The sequence below is a fragment of the Anomaloglossus baeobatrachus genome, chromosome 10 (genome assembly GCF_048569485.1).
Source record: "Anomaloglossus baeobatrachus isolate aAnoBae1 chromosome 10, aAnoBae1.hap1, whole genome shotgun sequence".
In the NCBI taxonomy this organism is placed as follows: domain Eukaryota; kingdom Metazoa; phylum Chordata; class Amphibia; order Anura; family Aromobatidae; genus Anomaloglossus; species Anomaloglossus baeobatrachus.
Genome location: NC_134362.1, coordinates 9,105,065 through 9,117,391, shown reverse-complemented (window position 1 = coordinate 9,117,391; position 12,327 = coordinate 9,105,065).

Sequence of the window (12,327 nt, the reverse complement as noted above, 5' to 3'; positions counted from 1 at the left end):
CGAGGCGCTGTCTCGCAGTCCTATGGTCACAGACCGGCCGACGGTGACAGGTTGGAAGCTGTCCAGGGACCTACCACCACCCCCACCCACACAATACACCTTGGGCGGCCCTTGGGACGGGGACGGAGCCGGGGCCTTGGGACGCTGAGGGCACATGGCCTTGAAGTGTCCAGGTAGGTTGCACTGGTGGCACCGTCTTGGTTCTGCCACGGGCCTGGAGAGGGGAGTTGAGGGGGACACCCCCTGCAGTCTAGGGGCAGGTGGGGCAGTCGCAGAATTCATCTTACCCCCTCTCCAGGTGCTGCTGGTGGCTGCTCTCCTGGCTTCAGGAGCCCGATTGTTGGTGTAGTCATCGGCCAGGGCAGCTGTAGCCGTGGACCCCTTTGGCTTCTGGTCTCGGATGAACTGGCGGAGATCCTCAGGGCAGTTCCACAAGAGTTGCTCCGTGATGAACAAGTCCAGGATCTCCGGTCCGGTGGAAAGCTGCAGGCCTTGGGTCCAGTGGTCGGCAGCTCGGGCAAGTGCCCGCCGGTGGTCAGCCCAGGAGTCCTTTGGTCCCTTCTGTAGGCTCCGGAACTTCTTGCGGTAGGACTCTGGAGTGAGGTTGTACTGTTGGATCAGGGCCCGCTTGATGGTGTCGTAGCCCTGATCTGCCTCAGCAGGCAAGTCCCCAAGGATATCCAGGGCCTTACCCCTTAAACGGGGGGTCAGGTATTTGGCCCACTGGTCCTTGTCCAGATGGTGCTGCAAGCAAGTCCGTTCAAAAGCAGTCAAGAAAGAGTCCAAGTCTCCATCCTTCTCCAGCACGGGAAAGTCCTCAACACGGACCTTTGGAAGTTTGGTGTCTTGAAGGTCACGTGTGGCTGATGAGGGCCGGAGCTGAGCTAGCTGCAGCTGGTAGTCACGCTCGGCCTGTTGCTGTCGCTCTTCACGTGCTGCCTGCCGCTCCGCAGCCTCACGCACTGCTTGCCGCTCCGCAGCCTCAGCGTCACGCGCTGCCTGCCGCTCTGCCCTGCGCTCTGCCAGGAGTTCCTTGTAGCCCTTCTGGTCTCCAGCCTGGAGAAGGGCCATAGCCATTTGAAGAAGGCTATCCGAGCCTCCCAGGCTCGGTGGAATGGCACGTGGTGATCTGCGGCACGCTGCAGAGCTAGGCGATTCACTGTCCCTTTCAGAGCGGAGGGCTGGCATCTGGCTCGTTGAGGAACCTTGGGTGAGCTCCTCCTCATCTTGTCCAGCAGTGCCAGGTTGCGCAATGTCCTCGGCAGAACGGTTTTCTGGCGTCGAGCTCCTGGAGGACTCGTGGGCAACCTCCTCATTGCTGTCCACAGCACCGTCCTCCCTCTCTTCGGCTCCTGCCTTAGCATTGGCCAGTTGCATAGCTCTGCTCCTGGTGCCATCAGCCATTCTTGCAGACTTTTGGTCACTGACACAGAACTGACACCTGATGCCTCCACACACCTTACAGTATCTGCACTCTGACACTCTAGTGTTGAGCTAGTCTGAAGACCCCAGCAGCCACAGCTGCTGCAGGCAGTCTTTAGTGTCTGGGAGTATGGGTCTCACACTCACACACACTATTATCTCGATCCCACCGCTATGCCACCAATATGTCACAAACCACCGGGGGGGTCACTCAGAAATCCCCCGCGCTGGCTACCAGTACGTCACAATCGGGGGGTAACAAGTGGGGGTCACCCCTCCTTTATACCTCCCGACCGACAGACAGAGCACGTGACGCGCTCTCTAGCGCCCCTCTTATAGTCAGGCCAATTATGGAATTGCCCGACAATAAGCAAGGAGGCCGCTATACTACTTATGCCGATTATTGAAGGGTCCCCGGTGAGAGTAAGGTATATATTCCCCCGACCTCCGCGGGCGGAATATATAAAACCTCCCTGAATCTCACTGGCCTCCCCACAATAATCCTTGGCACAACTCGCTGCCACCAACCGCTTCACGGTAACTATTAGCCGAACACACAGACGTGGGATTCAAGATCGAGATAACAGAACAGCCCAAGATTAATTATATAATTTAATCAGCCTAAAGCACACTAGAAACTACAATATATACAATAGGGAATCTACAGAATATACATATGTCAGAGTACAGTTACAGATAAAGCATGGTTTACAAACAGGTATGCAATTCAATCAGTTACCTTGTGCGTCTGGCCACAGGGGGGCGCTGTAGACCAGGTTTCCAGGAACTCCCACAGATGTTTCCTACACGTGACCCCCAGCGAAAGAACACTGGAAAATGGCCGAAGTAGGGTTATCAACCTGGGCAAATCCAGGTCCCCTCCTACCTTAGTGACCTCAGAGGGAGCACTGCTCCACCCCTGGCTTGAGTTATGGACAATCCACAACATGGAATATGGGCCATAACTTTGCCTGGGAGCGTCGTAGGCGGACGCCAATGCTCTCATTGTGACAGTTATGAATTTAGCTACAGAACGAGGGGACTCATGACCTGTCTGCCAGTTCCCCATTGGCTGATATCACGCCTGGGGCATTTCCCAATGTCCTGCTCCCATAAAAAGGGTGTGCCGGCATCGTCCGCATGCGGAGACACCATTTTTATGGTTGCCATATTTATCGGAAATATGGCTTGCGAGATATGAACCATTTTTTACTGGAGTCGTTCTGTCTGGCTATTTCCATAGCCTTGCTAACTAGCTAGCAGCCCCCACTACAGGGTCACGGCAGGGAGTCATCCTGTGTCCATTGTCCCTAAGCCACCTAATTTCCATATCACAGGACATGGCCATGGAGGTGTAAGTGGAACACTGAGAACAAGAAGGGAGGGGGCACTGCCAGGGAGTGATGAGGGATTATGACTGGAGTCATAATTCATCTTCATATCCCGGGATTTGCCTCACAGGTGGCCCTACAAAGTACTGACTATGGGGGGATCAATAGAAAATGCAAGACAGAGAAAGGTGGTCCTACAAAGTGCTGACTCTGGGGGGGTGAATACAAATGCAAGACAGAGAAAGGTAAACCTACAAAGTACTGACTATGGGGGAATGAATACTAATGCAAGACAGATAAAGGAGGCCCTACAGAGTGTTGACTCTGGGGGCTGCATACAAATGCACATCACAATTTACAGATTTATATCTTTTTGAAATAATTAGGAAACCAGGAATCATTTCCTCTACACGTCACACATACTTGTACTAAAGAGGGCTTTATACGCTACGATATCGTTAATGTTTTATCGTCGGGGTCACGTCGTTAGTGACGCACATCCGGCGTCATTAACGGTATCGCAGCGTGTGACACTTTTGTGCGACCTAAAACGATCACAAAAAAGCGGCAAAAATCGTTTGCCGCGGAGAGGTCGTCCTAAAACAAAAAATCGTTTACCTCTCATTAGCGATGTTGTTCGCTGTTCCTGCGGCAGCGCACATCGCTGTGTGTGACACCGCAGGAGCGAGGAACATCTCCTTACCTGCGTCCAGCAGCAATGCGGAAGGAAGGAGGTGGGCGGGATTTTACTTCCCACTCTTCTCCGCCCCTCCGCTTCTATTGGATGCCTGCCGTGTGACGTCGCTGTGATGCCGAACGACCCGCCCCCTTAGAAAGGAGGCGGTTCGCCGGCCAGAGCGACGTCGCAGGGCAGGTAAGTCCATGTGACGGGGGAGCGCGATTTTGTGCGCGACGGGCAGCGATATGCCCGTGTCGCACAAACAATGGAGGCGGGTATTGATATCGCTAGCGTGTAAAGCCCCCTTTAGTGTTGGTAGGAAATAAAATCCCTATAAAGTATTTTTAAATTTGTGGGTGTAATGTAGAAAGGTTCATGTGGGTATGAATACTTTTCAATAAAATGTAAGTTGAGACTGAATACGCTCCAATTCTGTTGAGATTTTGCTGTTTGGATATTATATAAATACAAGAAAATCAATTTAAATAGTCGGATTAATTTAGAATTTACCATCATTAGTGGATTGAGGTCAATTCTAATTTTGCTTTGCATGAATCTAGCAAAATGGTGTCCGACCTCCTTTTATTTTGCAAGTTTCTAAATGCTCAAAAGGAGTTACATTTTTTAACAATTATATTCCTCTCGATCCCAAATTTTCCTTGTCCAGTTGTGCAGCTTCACTGTCTCCATTCTTAAGGTGTCTTTTCCCACTGCTTCCAGACATCTTCTGCTCTTACACATTGACTTCACCACAGAGGGTCCAGTTACGCAGCAAGACAAGCCACGTGAAAACATAGTATATATATTTTTTTAATTTTTTTTTTTACCCCACCTTTATGATTCTCTGGAGTCAGGTGAGAGCTCAGAGAATAATATCGCACATTCGATTTGCAGCAAATAAATTCAATGCAAATCAAATTTCCTGGTTGAATTTCAGGACTCGTAGAGTCATCACTAATTTCATATACAAATATTATTGCCAGCAAAATGGATTTCTAAAAGCAAAGTAAAGATTCCGCGGCATTAGCTCGTCTTCACGTGCATTGCTTTAGTTTGGAGTAAAAATTCCCAATGACAGATTCTATTAATTGGTTGCACTGCACTACATAGGCAATAGGGCTGAGCAGACCTGGACTGTAAAAGTCTGGATCCGCGAAATTTCAAAGAAGCCCAGGTGCCGGACCCAGGCCTGAGATTCTGGGTGCATGATCCGGACTCGGCACTGGGGAAATTAAAGGAAAAATAAAGAGAACAAGAATTAAGCGAGCGTTTCATACTTACGGAAACTTGGTGTCATGGCAGCACACTGCTTCTGGGTCGAGCATTCACTTCCTGTACTGCGTAGTACAGCTTTCCATGCTTTCCCCGCCCACCGGCCGTCCTGTCGTCTGTGATTGATTGCAGTCAGACGTGCCCACAGCCTGTGATAGCGTCTGCCTGCAGTCATCGCTCATTGTGGCTCAGTTATTGTCTACACTCACAGCTGGTGGTTGTACTCTATGGCCGCTCGCTGTGAGATGTAGCAGAGCTGAAAGCGGCGTGGGACCTCGTGTGGATTACGCAGGGTGTTTGGGGTTAATAAAGTGGTGAAAGAGGGTGCGTTTTTGTATTTTAGTCCAAATAAAGGATTTTTTTTCTCTCTGTGTTTGTACTTATTTACTTTCATTTACAGGTTAGCGGTGCAAGTATCTCATAGACGCCTGTGCCATCACTATCCTAGAGTTTAATAGCAGCTGTGTGCTGTTATTAACCCCTGCTATTACCCCGATTGCCACTGCAACAGGGCAATGGAAAGAGCAGATAAAGTCATCTAATGGATGCGGCAATACCAGGCAGCTGCGGGCTGAGAATATCAGCCCCCAGCTGGCTTTATCTTGGCCGGGGATGAAAGTTGGGGAGGACCGTACGTTGTTTTTTTTTTTAATTATTTTTTAAATTATTTATTTAAATGAAAAAAAAGCTGGTTTCTCTTAGACCAGAGTCACACTTGCGAGAGACTCGCGCAAGTCTTGCATCGCATCACCCGGCACAGCCGCACACTCTTCTGACAGGAGCAGGTCGGTCGGATGTGTTTCTATATACATTCACGCTCATGTTCGGACAGCAGCAGGCCTTCCTGGGTGATGTGATGCGAATCCCTCGCACGTGTGACTCTGTGCTTATTTTGATACACAGCACAGACAAAGCAAAACAGCCGCATACTTTATCTGTGCTGGTATCAGAATACGGGAACCCTGCGCCGATTGTTTTATTTACTAATTTATTTTTATACCACCTTACTGACCCGCAGACACTTGCATTGCTTTCCCCACCCACCGGCCATTCTGGCGCCTGTGATTGGTTGCAGTCAGCTGACATGCTGCCACTCATGGTGGGGGCGTGTCTAACTGCAACCAATTACACGTGCCGGTGAGCGGGGAAAGCAGTTGTGACGGGCGGAGGAGGTGCGCTGCGCTCACCCACTGCTCGGGTCCGGCTGCTGCTGCTACTGCTGCTCGGTGGTGGCTCGAGCGGTGGGCCGGATCCCGGGGCCTCGAGCGGTGCTCCTCGCCCGTGAGTGAAAAGGGGGGTTGATTGTGGGGATTGGATATTGTCCGTGACGCCACCCACGGTTGTGGTGAGGTTGTGACACCACCGCTGCTCTGGACGGGGATCCCGGGAGCGATGACAGGGTGCAGCTTCGATGTTGGTTCTCCCCTCCGTGGGTAGGGGGGTTGGTTGTCCCGGGGCCTGGTGAGGGGTAGGGAATGGATGGCAGGCGGGTTATGGGGCCTGGTGAGGTGCAGGGTCGCGGGGGCAGCGCGGTACCGCACGGCACGGTGGTACTCACTAGCCAATGATGAAGACACAGTTCTTGGTAAAACACACGGCTGGATGGACGGGTCCCACAGGCGGCAGCGGTGGTTTCTGCTCCCGGCAGGTTGATGGTGACTGCCTTTCCCTTTACCTGTGTAATGTTTGGTTCCAATGGGTTCCCACCGGTAACCCGCTCCCCAGCTTGGATATGCGCTGAAGGAGCCCCTTTTGCCCGCAGGCTCTGGCCCTGAGAACTGTAGCCTTGGCGGTGGCTGTGTTTCCCTCTCTCGGTTGGACTGTTGCCTTCTGTCGGGACTTGGTTGCTGGGAAACCCAGGAGGTTCCCTTCGCTAACGGATTTGACAAATTCCACGGTGACTCCCAGCCTTGTCGGGGTCCGTAAGCCCCTGCCGGATGATGCTGGCTTCTCTTTGCGTACCGGTCCGGTACCGCCGGGCCACCGCCCGTCCACGGTCCTTACGGCTAGCTCCAATCAGCCTCTCCTGCAGACGGTCACCACCGTCTACCAACCTTGCTGTTCCGTCCGGGCCACACACCCGGACCAACTTCAGACTGCTCTACTACCACTTTTCTTCCTCTCACTTTCTCCTCCAAACTCTAACTCTCATCTGTTTTCCCGCCTCCAGGACTGTGAACTCCTCGGTGGGCGGAGACCAACCGCCTGGCTCCACCCCCTGGTGTGGACATCAGCCCCTGGAGGAAGGCAACAAGGGTTTTGTGTTTGGCTTTGGTGTGCCTAACCGGGGTGTGGGGTGTGTTGGTGTTTTGCCTGTGACGTCCTGGCTTGCCCAGGGCGCCACATTCCCCCTTAGTAAAATGCAGACCGTCTGCGGGCTGCCCGTCCATCACCGGTTTTATTTTCATAAGTGAAAAAGAGAAACGGTAAACATATTACAAGTATAATAACTCTTCCCACATCGGGAGGCATATTTACTTAAACGTTGCTAACGGTAACGGCTTCCGCTCTCTCCCACCCAAGTAACCTGGCCCTGATGCTGCCCCTAAGCAAATGGGCAGCACCCCTTGACCCCAGTCCAGCACAAGTTACCCGAGCGCCTTTTCAGGGGACCCACGTCCATGGGGAACCCCTGAAACCCCCAGAGGATCGCCACCGGTTCCGGTGGTGGCCGGGCCCCAAGCTGCTCCACTGCGGGCCCTTCCTCCAATCTGCCTCTCCGGAGGCGGTCACGGTAAAGCCATAAAACATTTTTATTTACAGACCACAAGTTCGTGGTTGCCCTGCTAGTCCTTGGGCTTGTCCGTAGTAGTACCTACGCATTTGGTGTAAGGGGTCCCAACGGAGACCAGTTGCCGCTAACGACCGTCTCAATCAACATAGTAATCAGGTGACATTTTCGGTTATCATTCATTTATCATTTTCAAAACTGTAAACGGTACTTTCAACACACTGGTGGTCCCAATGGGGACAACTTGCAACGGGGCTCCGCTGCCATCACTGCTCAGACTCTTCGGTGTCAGTCGGGGGAGGGGGCACGGTAGACACTCGGGCCTCCTGGCTGCCCCTCAGCTTTGCATCCAACGCAAACTACCCCCTCTCCCCGCAGTGCCGGGTGTACTGCACCAGGTCTCCCGGCATCAGGTTGCGGCCTGGGTGTTCCTCCGGTAGGTGGGCGTTGACATCCCGCCGGGCTACAAAGACTTCGGCCTCCAGGCCTGGCTCATAGATAAAGCCATAGCCCCGGCGGACCTCAAACCGCCTCACCTGCCCTTCGTAGAGTGGGCCCCGGACACGGAAGGTCGCTTGACGGAGGCTTTCCTTTTCCCGGATCGTGCGGGCCACCAACTCCGCCTTCTTGCGCTCTCTCTCCGCGATCTCCTGGCCCAGCGGGGTCTGTTCCCGATCCCAGTAAGGGGCTGCTGCAAGCCCCTGCGCACAGGTCGGGCCCCGCGAGACCTCCTTCACGCTGGCCACCGCCAGTACTCTGGGTGGAAGGTCCCGCGGTGTCACGGCCTGGGGTGCTGCTCGGCAGCGGCAACCTGGCGCGGCCTTGGCCGAGGCTTGGGGGATGGGCACAGGGGTCCTCTTCCGCCGGGCCTCCTGCACTGAGCGGCCTGTTGGCTCTGACTCGGGGGAGGTCTCCGCAGATACCTCCGGTTCAGGCTTCGGCACCTTCCACAGTAGCTGTTCTGGTCGATCACGGGCTCCGGCTGCAGGCCGATCCGCCTGGGCGGACGTGCGGGGTACCGCTACCGGTTGCGGTGGTAGCGGGCCTAGTGGCAGGGGCACGGTGGCCAATACGGGTAGCGGGGGAGGTAGCCGGGCGAGCGGGTGTGGACCGGGTCCCTCGGCCGCGATGACCGACCCACTAGGGGCACAGGGGCGTGGGTCACTCACCCTCCCTTCCGAAACTCCCTCTTCCTCGCGTCCCCGCATGGTCGCCACAACCTCCACCATGTCGGCCTCCCACTCCTCCAGGAAGAGCTGCATTTTGACCTGCAGCCGTTGTTGGAGCTGAGCGGTCCAGATCTCCACCCACGCCGCGGTTCCAGGCGCGGGGGCTACGGTGCTGCGGGACGGCATAAACATGGCTCTGGCAGCCTCTTCCAGGAACCAGCAACAAGATGGCCGCAGGGTCCTGGCGTCCCTGCTTTTATAGCCGCGAGCGCCATCAGTCCCCCTTAGTCTTTTTCCGGCTCCTCCTCTACAGGGGCGGGGCTTCGGCTTTCGCGCCTCCACTGCTCGAGGAGACGCTCGAGCAGGAATTTTTCGCGCCCAAGATGGCGGTTTCTCAAAATTTTCGGCCGGACACCTCCGGCGGTCACAAGGCGCACCTCTACCAGACGGCAGAGCGGTAAGAACCTGTTCGTGACGCCAAGTTGTGTAGTGTAGACGGCTCCAATGGGTTCCCACTGGTAACCCGCTCCCCAGCTTGGATGTGTGCTGAAGGAGCCCCTTTTGCCCGCAGGCTCTGGCCCTGGGAACTGTAGCCTTGGCGGTGGCTGTGTCTCCCTCTCTCGGTTGGACTGTTGCCTTCTGTCAGGACTTGGCTGCTGGGAAACCCAGGAGGTTCCCTTCACTAACGGATTTGACAAATTCCATGGCGACTCCCAGCCTTGTCGGGGTCCGTAAGCCCCTGCCGGATGGTGCTGGCTTCTCTTTGCGTACCGGTCCGGTACCGCTGGGCCACCGCCCGTCCACGGTCCTTACTGCTAGCTCCAATCAGCCTCTCCTGCAGACGGTCACCACCGTCTGCCAACCTTGCTGTTCCATCCGGGCCACACACCCGGACCAACTTCAGACTGCTCTACTACCACTTTTCTTCCTCTCACTTTCTCCTCCAAACTCTAACTCTGATTTGTTTTCCCGCCTCCAGGACTGTGAACTCCTCGGTGGGCGGAGACCAACCGCCTGGCTCCACCCCATGGTGTAGACATCAGCCCCTGGAGGAAGGCAAAAAGGGTTTTGTGTTTGGCTTTGGTGTGCCTAACCGGGGTGTGGGGTGTGTTGGTGTTGTGCCTGTGACGTCCTGGCTTGCCCAGGGCGCCACACAGTGAATATTCAATAAGGGTTTATTGTCGGCTCCGGAAGGGAAAGCGTGACCCAGAAGCAGTGTGCCGCCATGACACAGCCTCTGTAGGTACATCGCTTGCGCTCCTCTGTAGGTACACCGCGTGCGCTCCTAACCCCCTTTCCCTTCCACCAACGTTTTTATTCTCTGGATTCTGGTCCCCATAGACTTATATGGGTACCGGATTACGGAGCGGATCCGGGTTTTTTTTTTTTCAATTTAGCAGGGATCTGCCGGTCCCAGTTTTTTGCGAGTTCAACCAGCTCTAAAAGGCAATCCAAGGACAACTGAGGCCATGAGTTCAGTGGTTGCAAACCTACAGGAATGCTGTGCAAGCTTTGAGGTTACAGGAAGAGGTTGCAAAAAAGCTTGGCAGCTGTGCTGCATAAAGGCATGGAGCTTGGTAATTGCAGTAAAACAGGAGCATTGTTTTTTGCTCTAACAGAAGGCAGCTCTCACTAGTAACAATCACCGCCCGGCATCGAGACTACTCTGACCTGATTTTATCAAGCCATTTCTTCTCTCCTTTTTGCCACATCAAAATAACCATCTGTACTATGTGTATGACTCGCCCCAGGGCTATGCGGTACTCCGTCCCAGGCCGTATATTTACGGGGACAGTTCACTGGGTGGCCATTGCACGGTTCCATGACGCTGGGGTTCACTTGAAAGGGGTTATGTACAGGGGAATAATAATAAAGGTTTTGTAGTGACGCCACCTGTGGTGTGTGGCCAGGTAAGGGGGCCGCCACTGCAGGGTTCTTCTCACCGGGGGTCAATGTTGATTGCAGCCAAGATGGGGTCACTCCACATAGGCGGAGTGGGTTCCCCGGGAGGATGGCCGGTTAGCTGGAAGTGGGCGCTGGAGCGCGGGGTGGTGGCACCGGTAAATAATGGGGACGAGGCAAGAGGTCCGGTTCAGGTGTTTTACTCACTGATTAGGAGATAGCCTGAGAGCATTTGGTTCACTGCTGGTAAGTCTCTGCTTATCCAGTGCAAAATCCAGGCGGTTACCGGTCAGTATAAATGTCCTGTTTGTCTTCGCTATCCAGCGATCAGCAGAAGGAACCTGGGCCGAGCTCCTGCTCCCAAGCCCCAGGCTCCGCAACAGAAAGATAAGATGTGTGAAATCACACCAGCACTGGAGCTCTCCTGCACCCAGTCTGGTCTCAGGGGACTTCCCTCGAGCAACGTGTGATGCCCTGGCAAAACCAGGTAGTCACAGAAAGAGTTAATTCTCCCTGGCAGTTACACAATCCCCACACAGATATACACCCGCCAATCAGGCCCTACTCACCCCCTCCCCAGGAAAAAGGGAGGGGGCAAGAGGAGCTAAGGAAGGAGAGAGAGAGTTTTAGTTTCAGTTGTGCTTTAGGCTAGTTTCACACTTGCGCTATTTTGACGCAAACGGAATCCGTCAGTAATGTAGTACAGTTCAGTTATTTACAGTGGAAGCGCGTTAATATGCCGCATGTGTGTGTCATGCAGTACCCGCTTGTGTCCACATGGTGTCGCGCTTCCACTGTAAATAAATGAACTGTACTACATTACTGATGGATTCCGTTTGCGTCAAAATAGCGCAAGTGTGAGTGGGTCCTTAGTCAGTGAAGCGCTGATAGGGAGAAGTTTGGAGCTCCCCTGAAGAAAGTGGTAGCTGGGGTTGGAGCCCTGGACTACCGGACTAGGTGGCTGTGAGGGCCACAGGTGACGGAGATCCGGTCGCGGGGATCCTGAGGCGACCGGGACAGGGTTGTAGCCCGCCGGTGCTGGGAGAGGTACCCAATCCGGAGGCTGTTCAAACGCACTAGTCCAGACAAGAAAGAGACAGACAGAGAGTGTGGAAGGAAGGGCCCCTGGCTGTATATCTGGGTGTGGGACCCGAAGACACCCGCCAAAGGTGACTGGCCACTTGGCAAGTTGGTTGACAAAACAGACTCTGTGGTTCCTGACCCTACACATGAAAGCAGCCTTATCCAACACCAGGACAACCGAACTGTAAGTGTGCTGATCCGTGCAAGCCCTGCCACCAACACAACTCCCAATTGGGCCCTGGGACTACAACTCCCCTACCCGTGGAGGGGATCCCATATTGCTGCCCCCACACCATCAGTCCCGGGCACGGTCCCCAGAGGCAGCGGCGGTGCCACCATCTCATCACCGCAACCCACGGGTGGCGTCACAGACAATCTCCCTTTACATATTCCCCTTTTGTTGTGGAGCCTGGGATCACAGACAGGGTCACGCCACCATGATACTTCTAGAAGCAACCCCATTGGCCCGGCTCTGAGTACCCCCTATCCCTGGGCGACACAAACGCTCTCTGTGTCATGGCTACCTCTTCTTATATCCCATTCGGCACCCGCCCCCCAGTGGTTGTCCTGGGGACCGGGAAGTCCCATGCTACTGGATGGCTGACTCTCCCTGTCCACACCAGTCCACCGCCCCTGTGGTTGTCCTTGTGACCGGGAAGTCCCATGCTACTGGATGGCTTACTCTCCCTGTCCACTTCAGTCCACCGCCCCTGAGGGGAAGGCACCTAACTGCATGTG